The 14555-nt window shown below is 42.2% G+C and overlaps 1 protein-coding gene across 1 annotated transcript in view; it reads right to left on the reverse strand.

The window, feature by feature from the left end:
- Nucleotides 1-14555, reverse strand: part of klhdc8b (kelch domain containing 8B) — a gene marked incomplete at its 5' end in the record, with an annotated part of 154188 nt that overhangs the window by 40408 nt on the left and 99225 nt on the right. The gene's annotated exons all lie outside the window — the stretch shown is intronic.

A 14555-nucleotide genomic window follows, 5' to 3' on the forward strand; every position in this document is an offset into this window, starting at 1 on the left:
GAGGTTAGGGTTAGGTTTAGGCATAGTTTTGCTGAGGTTAGGGGTTGGGGTTAAGGTAGGTTTCGTCGGACAATGTCTGCTGCAGAGGTGCGGTGGATTGATTGCTGGCAGTTGCCGCGGCTATTGCCGCTGCCGTAAAATGCACTTGCTCTCCCTCCAGACAGCAGCCCAACACATATACAGAGTATATCATACACAACTCAATAGAAGATCCATCATCGCACTGAATCATGGGGACACAAAAACATTGTTTACTTCATTCTCTGCCATTGGATGTCTTATTTTCCAAAGCCCACTCCGCCAAAGACACCATTGGACGTCTGTTAGTTTTTGGGGGTTTTCATATATTAGGGAAGAGCTCCATATAATGTAAAACTATTGCAGTCACAGTCACCCAGATTTCCAAGGGATCGTGTGGTAGCAAGAATTCCTCCCCTGTCTGCTTACATTATTTTTGTTTTGGGGAAAAGCCTCTAGCCACGCTGTGGTTTTTTTCCATAGCATTTTTGTCAAGGCATGCTGTGTTCAATAACTACAGAACGCACAAGGGAACAGAGATAACCTCCGTCTTTACTAATGATCTAGGGATTGATCGTGATGGAGATAAATATTCTGTGACTACTTTACTTGAAAAGGTAAGAAAAAATGAAAATTGCCGGCAGAATGGACTTTTCAATTTTATTTTCTCTGGCAGTGGATGAGTAAAAAAAACGTATGGCACAGCTTGACAATTTTTACCAGTTTTTAGTCATCTTATGGCACAGCTTGACCATTTTTACCAGTTTGTTCTCGAAAAGGACTTTTCACCTAGGAAGTGACTGGGCGTCTAGCCATTCATTTTCAAAGAGACGCTATTGTTCAGGTAGGGGGCCGCAGGCAATCTGACTGGCAGAGCGACAAACAGGTCTGTCTGTGTTCATATGAAGCGACCTTGCTGATCTAAGCAAGAACCCACCATCTGAAAAGCCCCCAAGACACTCTCTCTCTCTCTCTCTCTCTCTCTCTCTCTCTCTCTCTCTCTCTCTCTCTCTCTCTCTCTCTCTCTCTCTCTCTCTCTCTCTCTCTCTCTCTCTCTCTCTCATCCAGCAGTGATGGTCTGTGTGGGGGTCAGGCCAACCACTGCCTCAATTACGTTTGGATTCAGTCATGTGTGAAACTCAGCCCACTCATTGGAAAAAATGAATGATGCTTCAGTTCTGTTCAATCACTGTACAGTATTTTGACAAACATATTATAAGCAATATAAAGCTATATAAAAACATATGGTCCTTTTAAGATAGGATTTAAGAGTGAAATGAATGATATGTATTTGATTAATGGACCAAATTGCACAGCAATTATACTTTATTTATGGAATACAATTATTTACTTTTTTAACCGCATTTAAAAGAATATTCAAATCACCACCATTTGCATTGCATTCCATGACATTGCATCATTGTATTGTGTGTTAATTGATGTTTACAATACAATGCGATGCCCCACTGTGTGGGTAAGACACATTGGAGCCCTAAGGGAAGTGACCAGACTATATAGCTGCATTTCCATAAAGCCTTTTTTTAATTTATTTTATACTTTGAATGGAAACACTTTTACGCTTGGAGGAGGCGGATTTTGGGTCTTTATCGAAAAAAAAACGAATGCACAAAAGGATAATGGAAGCACTTAGCGAATAGGTTTTGAATTAAAATGCGTGGAACCTGCGGGAAGGGGTGCTGGGGGGGCAGCCGGTGTTTGTTCAAACCTCCGCTTATGTTCAAAGCAGTTGTCCTCAAAACCATTCGTCATTATTCTCCGTCCCGCGACGGCATTGCGCGCACAAAACGCCCCCCCCCCCCCCAAGCTCACAACAGTCGCATCCACAACGAGCTGTGAGCTTGTATACAATATCTGCTGTTCTCATGCGCAACGCCGTTGCGGGTGAGCATCTCTTCTTCTCCCCCACCCCAACTGACGAAATGCTGTACCGAGGCGCACCAAGCTTGGTTGTATAGCCATGTACACAATCAGTCTTTTTCTGTTTTTCTCCTCTCTTGCTCCCACTCCAAACTCTTATCCTTTGCCAAAACCTGTCGACACGCTTGAACACAAGTACTCTATCAGTGCTGTGCAGGTAGAGTACTTTGTTCCCCCTCCTTACATTATTATGCTCCAAAAACATGACTTCACCTGCCCGCGGTACACTCCATCAGCCTCTGCGCGTGCACACGCACGCACGCAAGGCATTCTTTTAATCCTTATCCAGCAGCTAGACAACACTTATGATGCAGCAAAACAATACTTGACATACTTGACATAATTACAGTTGCCTATAGTAGTATATCTGTGGAACAATTAGTTAAATATGCATGATGGTGATTAGCTTAATCACGCGTGCACACACACACACACACACACACACACACACACACACACACACACACACACACACACACACACACACACACACACACACACACACACACACACACACACACACACTTACATCAGTATGTCTCCTGTGCCACTTCAAGGCTGCTACTGTGGGTGTTGATTCAAACTGGCGGGAGAGAGACATGTTACCCCTGCCATGACAATTATGAATACAATGAATACCAAAAAGCCACTTTTGGAAATTACACTAATTATGCTGTTCTGATAGGGTATACATATGAGAGAGAGTGAGAGCGAGAGCGAGAGACAGACAGACAGACAGACAGACAGACAGACAGACAGACAGACAGACAGACATTGAGGAAGAATTGTACAGTTACTGTATACTATATTGTTTCTTTTATGGTTTATATATATATATATATGTGTTTTTGTTCTCCTTTATCTCTTTATTGTATCATCACTAATAGTTCTAATAAAATACATTATGATATGACATGCAATTAGCCTGTACAGTAGGAGCCAGGCCTGATATTGTTTTTGTTAGAGCCTATCAGTTATGGTTCAGTTTGTCCTGGTAGCAGCTACAGTATAACTACTGTATGGTCTGAGCCCTGTGCTCAGGGACAGGGACTAAATAATCAGAGGATGATGGAATTAAAAACATAAATCCTTTTAATATTGAATTGTAGGTTTGGAGAATTGATTTTCTATACTCAGTGGATAAATGCAATAGTTGTTAGATGAATGGCCAAAGGTTTTGTATTACTATAGTAATGTTTTTTATGTGTTGGCATATGCTCCTAAAATTCAATTACAACTTTAACCACAGACAGAGACCACAAACAACACTGGAGCAAATGAAATAGCTCAATAATGGACAGGGTGGGAGGCCGAACATCAATAAACGTATGTATTTCTGTTTACAAAACATTTCAAACTGCTTCAAGCAAGCATGATTATACTGTAATCAGGTGATTTCTGAGCATGAATCTGCTCATTAATGAATGTTTGATTTGGTAATGAATAAAAAGGTCTTTCATTCAAGAATAACCAGGGATAGAGTGGTTTCCTTTTTCCCCTTCTTATAAATAACATAAGGTAAGCTGAGAATAGCTCTGGCACAAAGGAGAAATGAAATGACAAAGCAGAAATGATCAGAATCTGTAGATCAAAGGCCATCCTCCTGCCCCAGAGCCTTTGTGATTGACACACTGACTGCAGGAAGCAGCCTCAGCAGCCAGGTGAGCTCAAAGCTTTATCGACTCCCAAAACCAATCAAGGGTTCAAGGGTAGCCCCCTCCCCCCATTCCACCCTACAAGCTTGAATGAAACCGAACCGAAACCTCGCTCAGAGCAGGGAGGATGAAGAAAGAGATGGTTCAACTTGGTAAAGCATGCACGGTTCCTGTTCAGCTCAGCACAAGGAGTAAAAGGTAGTGGAGCTAAAGTACGGGGAGCTGAGGAGCAGAGCTATAGTGTACAGTGGAAACACCCAGAAGTCTAGACTTTTCCACTTGGTGAAGGGACCTTGGAGAGAAGAGGAGATAAATGCTGCCACTCAAAGATACCATAAGAGCATGCTGGTGCTATTTAACACACACCGTTCAATACGAGGGTGTAGCGAACCGAATGACCCTGTACCGAACAATACAATACCACTCCACATCCACATTCCCCTGGAACCCCCTCAAGGACCCCTAGGGGTCCGCAGAGCCCACTTAGAGAACCACTACCCTAGAGGTTGGGTACTGTATTGTTCAAAGTTGAAACAAAAAAATACGTAGTTAATAAATTTAACACTTTGCAAGCCACGGGGAGCCCCTTAATATTAAAACCGGAATATACCGGACATCTGAGCAAGGAGTCTCAGCCGCGCCGTCTTTTACCGTACTGGGTCATTAAAAACGAAATAAATGATTTTTATCCGAAAATCGGCGATCGTCTAACCTTCACTAGTCACCACTCGTCCATCGATAGCGCATGGCTTGTCTGACATGAAGCAGAAGTGACGTCAGGTCCATTCCTTCCAGAGGCTCCCAGCAGCCGTCTGTTTATTGTTTAGATGACTAGAAGCTGGGCCGCCCGACTCGGAACAATGTAAATAGGGAATGAATGCCCCGCCCTTTAATGCAAACCCCATTATACCTGTTTTCATAGGACCCGTTTTGACCATCTGTCTGCCTGTGTCCATTTATGCCCATATATGGAGATATCTGTATCTGTCTGTCTGTCTGTCTGTCTGTCTGTCTGTCTGTCGGCGTCCATTTTATGTCCATATATGGAGATCACTGCAGTTATAGTTCTGGGTCCATTTTATACCCATATATGGAGATATCTGTCTATCTGCGTCCATTTTATGCCCATATATGGAGTATCTGTCTGTGCCTCCAACTGTGTTGCAGACACAGTGCCGGTTCCCCCTTTAATGCAAACCTCTGTTTGCCTGTGTCCATTTATGCCCATATATGGAGATATCTGTATCTGTCTGTCTGCGTCCATTTTATGCCCATATATGGAGATCTTTGACCATCTGTTTGCCTCTGTCCATTTATGTCCATATATGGAGATATCTGTATCTGTCTGTCTGCAATCCATTTTATGCCCATATATGGGGGCATTCATTTTATGCCCATATGGAGATATCTGTATCTGTCTGTCTGTCTGTCGGCGTCCATTTTATGTCCATATATGGAGATCACTGCAGTTATAGTTCTGGGTCCATTTTATGCCCATATATGGAGATATGTGTCTATCTGCGTCCATGTTATGCCCATATATGGAGTATCTGTCTATGCCTCCAACTGTGTTGCAGACACAGTGCCGGTTCCCCCTTTAATGCAAACCTCATTATACCTGTTGTCATAGGACCCGTTTTGAACATCTGTTTGCCTGTGTCCATTTATGCCCATATATGGAGATATCTGTATCTGTCTGTCTGCGTCCATTTTATGCCCATATATGGAGATCTTTGACCATCTGTTTGCCTCTGTCCATTTATGTCCATATATGGAGATATCTGTATCTGTCTGTCTGAAATCCATTTTATGCCCATATATGGGGGCATTCATTTTATGCCCATATATGGAGAACGCGCGTGCCCGTGGGACGAACGCCCATATATGGAGAACGCGCGTGCCCGTGGGACGAACGGTTCTCGAGATACGCGGATTACATACATACATACACACTCACAGAGATTTTTTGTTGACTCATGTGGCGTACGTGATGTCAGAGTCTTTTATGAAGTGATGTCACAATGAGTCAGAGCTTTCGCCGATTTCCTCCGGAACAGCCTGATGTCAACAATCAACCCCGCATAAGGAGATTCCGAACGTTTCGCGCCGGTTCGGGAAAACCGCGCGTCGGGTCGGGTCGAGACCCGGCACTGCACTCCGTGCCGCGGCGGGGAACGCGCGTGCCGAAGCTGAAGCCGGTGGGATGAACGGTTCTCGAGATACGCGGATTACAGACAGACACACAGACAGACAGACAGACACGCAGAGACTTCTCGCATTTATAGATAGATAACATTAGCATAGCTGGAGTGCTAAGGGCATAAATAATATAAACATAATATTATGTCTCAGATCATAATACAATAATAGAAATTTCACGGCTAATCTATCAACAGCCATTCTATTTCGGCTTGCAAAGTGTTACGTTTATTGCTCAATTATGCCCTATAGCAGTAATATTATTAGCTATGTATTTATTTTATTTTTTAGGGGGTTCCAAATGGACCCACAGATCTATAGCGGCATTAATTGCATTTACAGTGCGTTCGTTCGGCACTGCCCAGCGCGAGCTGTCGACGTGCCGAGCTCTGCTCTGATCTGAACGAGAGCACGAGACAGGCTGTGGGAGCGATTGCAGCGCAGGGCAGAGTAGTATGAATAATACACGTTCTGGAGTTTGGGGTGGAAATCTGCCTCTCACAGTGTGTATCCAAACGAACCACTGAAAGTGTGATACACGCAAAACCCCGGACATTTGAAGGAATTTATAAAACTCCCCCGGACAGGCCGGACAGCCCCCTAGAAGAGGACATGTCCGGGGAAAAGAGGACGTATGATCACCTTAAGGACGAAAAATCTCAAATCAACCTAATTTATTAGCTAAAATCTGAACGTTCAAGGAAATTTTATCATGGTACTGTACAGTACATGTTAAAAAACAAAACAAAAAAAACATAAAATTGTCACTTGTGCTTATTTCAACGCAAAGAGTTAACATTTTGGCTTGGTATAGAATGTCTCAGTCTATGACAGGGGTTCTCAAGCCATAGCTTCTGGCATCAAGACAAAACAAAACGATCTACTAACTCACAACACATTGTGAGGCTGTAGATCATCTGTTCTTGCTATTTTAGAAATGTTTGAAATGTTCTAAAATAGAGAAAAAAAAGTTTAACAATAAATAGCCTATGGCAACAAAGTGGTTAAACTGGCACAATAACCATTTAGCTCTCCTTTCCAACGGCCATCCTGGCACCTCCATGGGCCCCAATTTGAAAACCCTGTGGTCTATGATACTCAGCCAAAACTATGTAGCAGGTCTTTGTGCTAATTGGACAATCAGAAACCATTAAATGATAATTAAGCTGATGCTTTTAGCAGGAAGGTTACTGGCCCCAATACAGTTCATTTCTAAAGGAAATCTACATACATTTTTGGATAGTCTAGATTAGAATACCTTCATGCTTCATGTTTCTAAAATGTACAATGTACAACCAAAAGCCAGTGCAAAAGTGACTTTTTGTGTTTTTTTTTTTTGGGGGTCGCGGCCTGAAAAGTTTGAGAACCACTGGTCTAGCATGTGAGTGGGGTGAGCCCGAGAATGCAAAACATATTATATCATTTACCACCTGCCCCCTAAACAGACCTCATTCAGAATCTGGCCTCTTCGGTGTAGTACCAGAGACGAGTGCATGGCACCTTTTCATAGTTCTCATCATTCTGCAAATTACAGTCTGTGTAGCCAAAATGATATGTAAATGAGTTTGCCTAATATGGACAATCCTTCTGCTTCCATCCACTTGCATTTGCACTTCAGCACTTGCACCTCATCTCTCTGTTTCATGCACACTTCAGTCAGAGATCACTCACTCATTCTTGCAGAAAGGACTCATTTTCATCTACATTTTAAATGAAAATCCCATTTGCTACTTTGTTGTTGTTCACATTTTGTCCAAACAAGAATTGCACACATGCACATGAACGAACGCACACATACATGAACGAACGCACACATGCATGCACGTCGCGCGCGCACACACACACACACACACACACACACACACACACACACACACACACACACACACACACACACACACACACACACACACACACACACACACACACACACACACACACACACACACACACACACACACACACACAAGCATCCATTAATCTGGCATGCATTTGTCTTTCAGCAGCTCAGAATTTTTACGATGGAACGTTAAATATGCAAAGGGTCTTAATTAAAACTTTTTGGCCACTTTAAAAATGAACAGGTTACAAATTGCTCAGAAACAACCATGGCCTGATGTGATGGGTTATATCCTCAATAAAGTATCTTAATTATGCAGCATATCTCTCTCTCACCCTTTCTTCACATAATTCACAGCAGAGAAATGGAAGGAGAAAGGCTGGTGAAAGGATTAGCTGTCAGTGTTACTCCCCTGCTAATTCTTTTAGGCCAAACAACAATTCCAGCAGCAGTAAAACTTTTTTGTCATTTCTTTTTGCCAATTTCACACGACACCGCCATAAGACTAATCATAACATCTATAAATTGACTGTTATCTAGAGCAGCCACCTGGTTGTTGCGTGGGGTCATTCTCTCTCTCGTTGTCACCCTCTCTCATTCTCCACTCCCTCTTTCAATTTGCTCCAGTTTGTTTGCTCCGTCTGCAATCTCCACTTCACAGGCCTGATTTCATAGAGGTGAGAGGTGGTGTTGGTGACAGTGTGTGTGACAGTGTGTGACAGTGTGTGACAGTGTGTGTGTGTGTGTGTGTGTGTGTGTGTGTGTGTGTGTGTGTGTGTGTGTGTGTGTGTGTGTGTGTGTGTGTGTGTGTGTGTGCGCGCGCGCGGTTTTGAATATGAATAGACGTGCAGGTGCTTCCATTGTTTTCAGCTCCGCGGCACACCCGCCACCGACTCCTCCCCTCCCGCGCTCCCGCCAGTCAAAGCGCCGCCGCAGAGCTCCCTGTTTAACCCCGTGGGGTCCACCCACGGGGTGTGGTGACAGGAATGCAAATGAGAGAACAAGAAAGGGAGATGAAAAAGCAAACGGCAAAACAGGTAGAAGGCAAGAGAGCTGCAGGCAGGCATGGGAAATTAGCCACGTTAAAAAATAAAATAAAAATGACACCTAGTGTGAAGTGAGCAGTACTATTTATGAGTTAATTGTAATTTAATCGCTTTAGCTTTACGGTTATCTTTGCTTGTGTTAGCTTTACACAGTTATCTTTGCTTGTATCTTTCTCGATACCAATTTTTATACTGAAAAAACTGTTTCCCAGAGAATTTTCCAAATTAATTCTGTCTTACCATTTATTCACTCATGCTCCTATGATGACATCTGACATAGATGTCTGAAATTATAGATGTCTGACATCATTAGCCACATGCGACTGACACAATATGTCCATATATGGGCATCTGACATCATAGATGTCTGACATCATAGACTACAAGAGGCTTAATGTTGAAGACACCAAGGATCTCCAAATATGGGCATAAAAAGGATTGTATTAGTATCATGGTTGCCCTAACAGGGCATCATCTGGGAATGCCCATATTGTGTCAGTCTCATGTGGTCAATGGGGAATGCCCATATATGGACATATTCAGTCTCATGTGGTCTATAACGTCAGACATCTATGATGTCAGATGCCCATACAGTATATGGACATATTGTGTCAGTCTCATGTGGCCAGGTCGCTTCTCGACCTTAGGGCATCTTACTAGTATTACTGCTTGGGCTTGAGCTGGATCGAAAGTCTGTCTGAGGAGGGATGTGTACATTTCCTAGCGTACATAATTTACTACTAAATTATTATACTTACTGCAAGACATCTTAAAGGTTATTACACAGTATACATGATTACATTCATTATAATGAGTGTCTTTGGGGGAAATGAGCCCATTGTTCTAGACTAGAGCACGTTGTCTTCTTGAATTTTGATTAGTGTACTCAAACTACTATTAGGGATGAGCTGTAATTGCTTTAAATAGCCATAATAAAAGTTGTTCATTGAGCAGTGCTCACGATACACATTACGTGGTAATGTAAATGGTACAGTATGATGCTAATGTACAGTATATATTCTGCACCTGTGTCCTGTGCATGTTACCACAGAATTCGGAAGTGTACATTTTGTACTGCCCATAAAATACTTTGTGCATGTTTTCAGCGAGCCCATGGGTTCGATTCCCGGTCGGATCATTCCAAAGACTAAAAATGGGACCCAATGCCCCCCTGCTTGGTACTCAGCATCAAGGGTTTGATTGGGGGTGTTCCCGAGCGCGGCACGGCTGCAGCTCACCGACCCATCATCTCCAAGAGATGGGTCAAAGGCAGAGAACAAATTTCAAATTACAGCAATGTATCTGACAAATAACGATTATTACTACTGCATTTCTAGTTTCATCACAGACTAAAGGCCCATTCCCACTGGGCCAGATAACAGATATCTGGAGATATTTCTCCAGATATTTTTCCATGCAAAGTGGATGGTAGATACAGATAAATAAAATATGTACCACAGATATTTGCCACAGATACCTTTATCTGTGGCAAAACATTTTTTTATCTGTATCTACCATCCACTTTGCATGGAGAAATATCTGGAGAAATATCTCCAGATATCTGTTATCTGGCCCAGTGGGAATGGGCCTTAATGCTGATATCACTGTGATGCCCACAAATACATATACATGCACATTGCATAAGATGAGTCAAATGCATACAAACAATCTACATGCATTTCTGTACATGCTTTAGCCACATGAACCCTAGCATTTATACAGTATATGTGGCATGTCATAGGCGAACATTTGGCAAAAATAGCAGATCTGTAGATGTGCAATTTTTGGAGAAGAGATTTGGGGGGAAAGAGATAAAAGGAGGGGACCAAGTGTAGACAAGTGTCAAAGAATAAGTATACAACATAGGGTATAAGAAGTGGTTAAGTTCTTCCATTTCTAGAATAAGGCCTGTTAGTTCACTAATAAGCCGATCCAAAGGCCAAGCAAATTCAACCCTACAGGGAAAGCCTTCTTTTACAGAGAGAAAAAGAGTAAATAGCATGTATTTTTCTTTTATCACAAGCTGGCAGGCATGGGGGGCATGAAAGGCTGTATTGTCAATAGTGGCGGATAGATTTCACTAAATCTACACTGAAAGCTCGCTCGCATCTGTGTGATATATACACATGATACAGTATACGTTTACTGTAGTGTACACACAAACACACTATATACGTACGTAATGTCATCTCCTGAGCGGCCAATGACATAATCCCCTTCTGTACAGAACAGTTTTAGGTTCACCACTGCTCATCTGCTGAACTTGGGTTAATTTATACACACACACACACACACGCTCACACACACACATGTACTTATAGTGCCTCTTTGAGGTTTAATCCACTGGTGGGAAGGTTAATCATCCATGGATGAGCTGGAGGGTAGCTATCACCCTCCCTTCACCTGCACACACCACAGCGTGTATGTGTGTGCGTGTGTGTGTCTGTGTGTGTGTTTGTAGTGATCTTTTAATCTCTCTCTCTCTCTCTCTCTCTCTCTCTCTCTCTCTCTCTCTCTCTCTCTCTCTCTCTCGCTCTCTCTCTCTCTCTCTCTCTTATGGATCATGCGTTTCAAGGTTTCCCACCATTGCTCTACAGGGGGTCCATCTTTTTACTCGTTCTCCAATAGGGTTTCCAATGCATACTCCACACATCAAGGATCGTTATTGCTTTTCCAGATATACCTCACCTTTCCATCAGTTGTCCTTGCCTTTGATCTTTATCTCATTTGTTCTGTCTCCCTTTGTTTAGCCATTGATGGGCAAACACAAACAATATACTGTATAATATTCTGTAACAATTCTGTGTATATCTGTCTGTCTGTCTGTCTGTCTGTCTGTCTGTCTGTCTGTCTCTCTCTCTCTCTCTCTTCACATTACTGCAGGGGCGTCAATTGGGTATGGCAGGGGTATGCAGCTGCCATACCCTGGGTCCAGGGGGGAAAATAAAAGTTACTTCTAAATATAAATCCATGAATGTCTCTTTGTCTATGCTGGTTACGTTGTTGAATTACAGTATTCTCCCCATTCTGACAAAATGGTATATTCCCAGGTTCCGCAGGTCAGCTGCACAGGTGCAATGCATTATTGTTAATTGTGGCATGTTTATTAACATGCCAAGTTTAGCTGCACTTGAACAACCGTTCAAAGCTGCCATATCCAGCCCAAGAAACCATAGAAACGGGGAAAAATTAAATGTACTTCTTGAAATAAATGTATCAGGCCTGTTGCTAAGGTATGGTGTCAAATGGTGTCTTGCACGTGCGCAAGACACCAGTCATGTTGCCATACCATAGCTTTTTCTGAACTGACGCCACTGCATTACTGAATCGTGGATTCCAGAATCCTAAGTATGTTTCACAGCTTCACTGGATTCATCTCAGAGATTATTATACGGCTGCTGAGAAACTCGAAGCTTAGGTTTTTGCCTGACAGTCAGCATAGTTAAATCAGTGAGGGCAGGGTGAGCATTTTGGGCTCAGAAATGTGGATTACGTTAATCTAAACCTTTGGAACAAAAAGAAAACCCTAAGAAAAACAGTAACAGCAAAACAATGTGTCAGTAGGATGAGCTGGAGAGTCTGTCACCATTCAGCCCAGAGGAAACGTGTGTCTCCATGAATTCACAATAGGAAGCCCTTAGCCTGAGTGCATCTATCATGCATGCTTCACACTTCACATCTTCAAGTGTGCACTCATGCATATTGCTGCTCGCCCACGCACACGCGCGCGCGCGCGCGCGCACGCACGCACGCACGCACGCACGCACGCACGCACGCACGCACGCACGCACGCACGCACGCACGCACGCACGCACGCACGCACACACACACACACACACACACACACACACACACACACACACACACACACACACACACACACACACACACACACACACACACACACACACACACACAGTTTAGTTCACCTTTTACTAGTGCCACACTGAATCACTGATTTATTCCTATTCTTTTTAAATTACTTTTGTGTTTCATTAGATCAGATGCAAAACCATTGTAAATACGCGATTTGTCTGTATCTACAGTATATGCCACGCTGTCTACATATTTGTCCACCAGGCGGTACTGCAAATGTAACACAACATTGTTGATTTTGACAGCAAGTTTTGATTTGGTTTCAGTCGTAGTCTTTTGAATACAATTCTGTTTAGTTTTAGTCATATTTTGGTCACCTGAAATGTTTTAGTTTTAGTCTAGTTTCAGTTGGCTAAATATCATAAGATCATTTTAATCTTTTGGCGGGGGCCATGATGGCATCGAAATGGCTGATTTTCACTTAGCTGCATGCTGAAAATAGCCGATCTACAAGCTCACAACGCGTTGACACGTTGTGAGCTTGTAAATCAGCTATTTTCACTCTGTGACACCCGCTCGCACCCATGATGACTTCTCTTAGTTCTACAGGATCTCTTCTCCACTAATCCCTCCCAAACATTTTAGTTGTGGTTTTTTTTTCTTTTTTTTTTTTTTTCATTTCGTCAGTGAAAAAAGCTAGTCGACAAGACATTTTTTGTCATAGTTTCAGCCTAAATCAACTAACACAAACATGGCATAAGCACACCTCCATCTCCAGGCTACCTTGTTGGCTGAACCACAACAGACTGCAAATGCACACTGATTGACTGACTGAAGCAAGACAGCGTTGTGTCGCTGACCTACCAGCCCACAATCTGCAACGCATTGTGGGCTTGCAGGTTGCACCATTGTGCAGTGGACATAGGCTTTAGTCATTGAGTGATGACAGTACACCACTTGTCGGCCAGTTGCCTACAACAAATTTGCCCTCCCATCTATCCTAACTACTGTACTATCTATTTGCAGGGCTTAACAGTACGAGAAATTTACTCTTATTTGCCCCTGAAAATAGATATGTGCGAACTGGAAGAATAATTTACGAGCACAGTGTGCAAGTAAAGATTATAGCGTAATCTTTTTAATCTAAAGTGAAAGAATGTGTTCAAGGTAACTTTTGAAATCAGAATCTTGATCAGGGTCTTATTCTTGGCTTAACCATAGATTACAAAAACATAGTGAAATACCGTCATGACTCTTGGATCTTACAAAAGATTAACACAAACATAAATGAATAAATAAATAAACTGACGAGTTAAATTAAGCTAGTTGGCTTAATAAGAGATATTTTCCCTTTCAAATACATTTGGGTTAATTTTCTCTCTCTTCTATATTTGTATAGATTTTTGATGAAATGATGTCAAATACAGTACTTAGGCCAACACAAGCCAAGAGTGCCTCTTAATGCATATGATAACCTCTCCATTGGCAAAATCGACATACTGTAATTTCTTCATACCATAATTTTATCATCATCTAACTAAATGTTTGGGTTCATTTTAACGTCTACTCGACTTTTGTGAGGACCCCATACAGTTTTTAAGTTGCTTGATTCAGTATATTTGATATTAATTTAATCAGATGGGCAGTAGCTAGCTACAAGTACAGTAGCTTAGCTACAGTACATAGCTTACAGTAACGGAAATGAAAAGCAAGGCTTAGAGTTAATGATTATTATTTTCTTATTTTTTTAGCTTAAAGAGACACTGGGAAGAACAAAAAACAAGAAAAAAATGAAAAATGTGAAATTCATTGTGTAGTCCCTATTTAAGTAACGTGACATTTCTCCTACATTTCTCCGTTGTAGTTGTATTTGAAGTTGATCTACTGTATAATCAAGAGTAACTAGTAGTGTAGCTTACTACATTTTCCAAGTAGCTTGCCCATCACTTCAAACTCAATGTTAACACTCTCACTGGTTGTTTTTGCCCCTACCTTTGTTCACCACTTGACCTCGCAATGTATGAATGAATGAAACATTGTAAA

This window comes from Nannobrachium achirus, assembly GCF_963921795.1.
Source record: "Nannobrachium achirus genome assembly, chromosome: 9".
NCBI lineage: Eukaryota > Metazoa > Chordata > Actinopteri > Myctophiformes > Myctophidae > Nannobrachium > Nannobrachium achirus.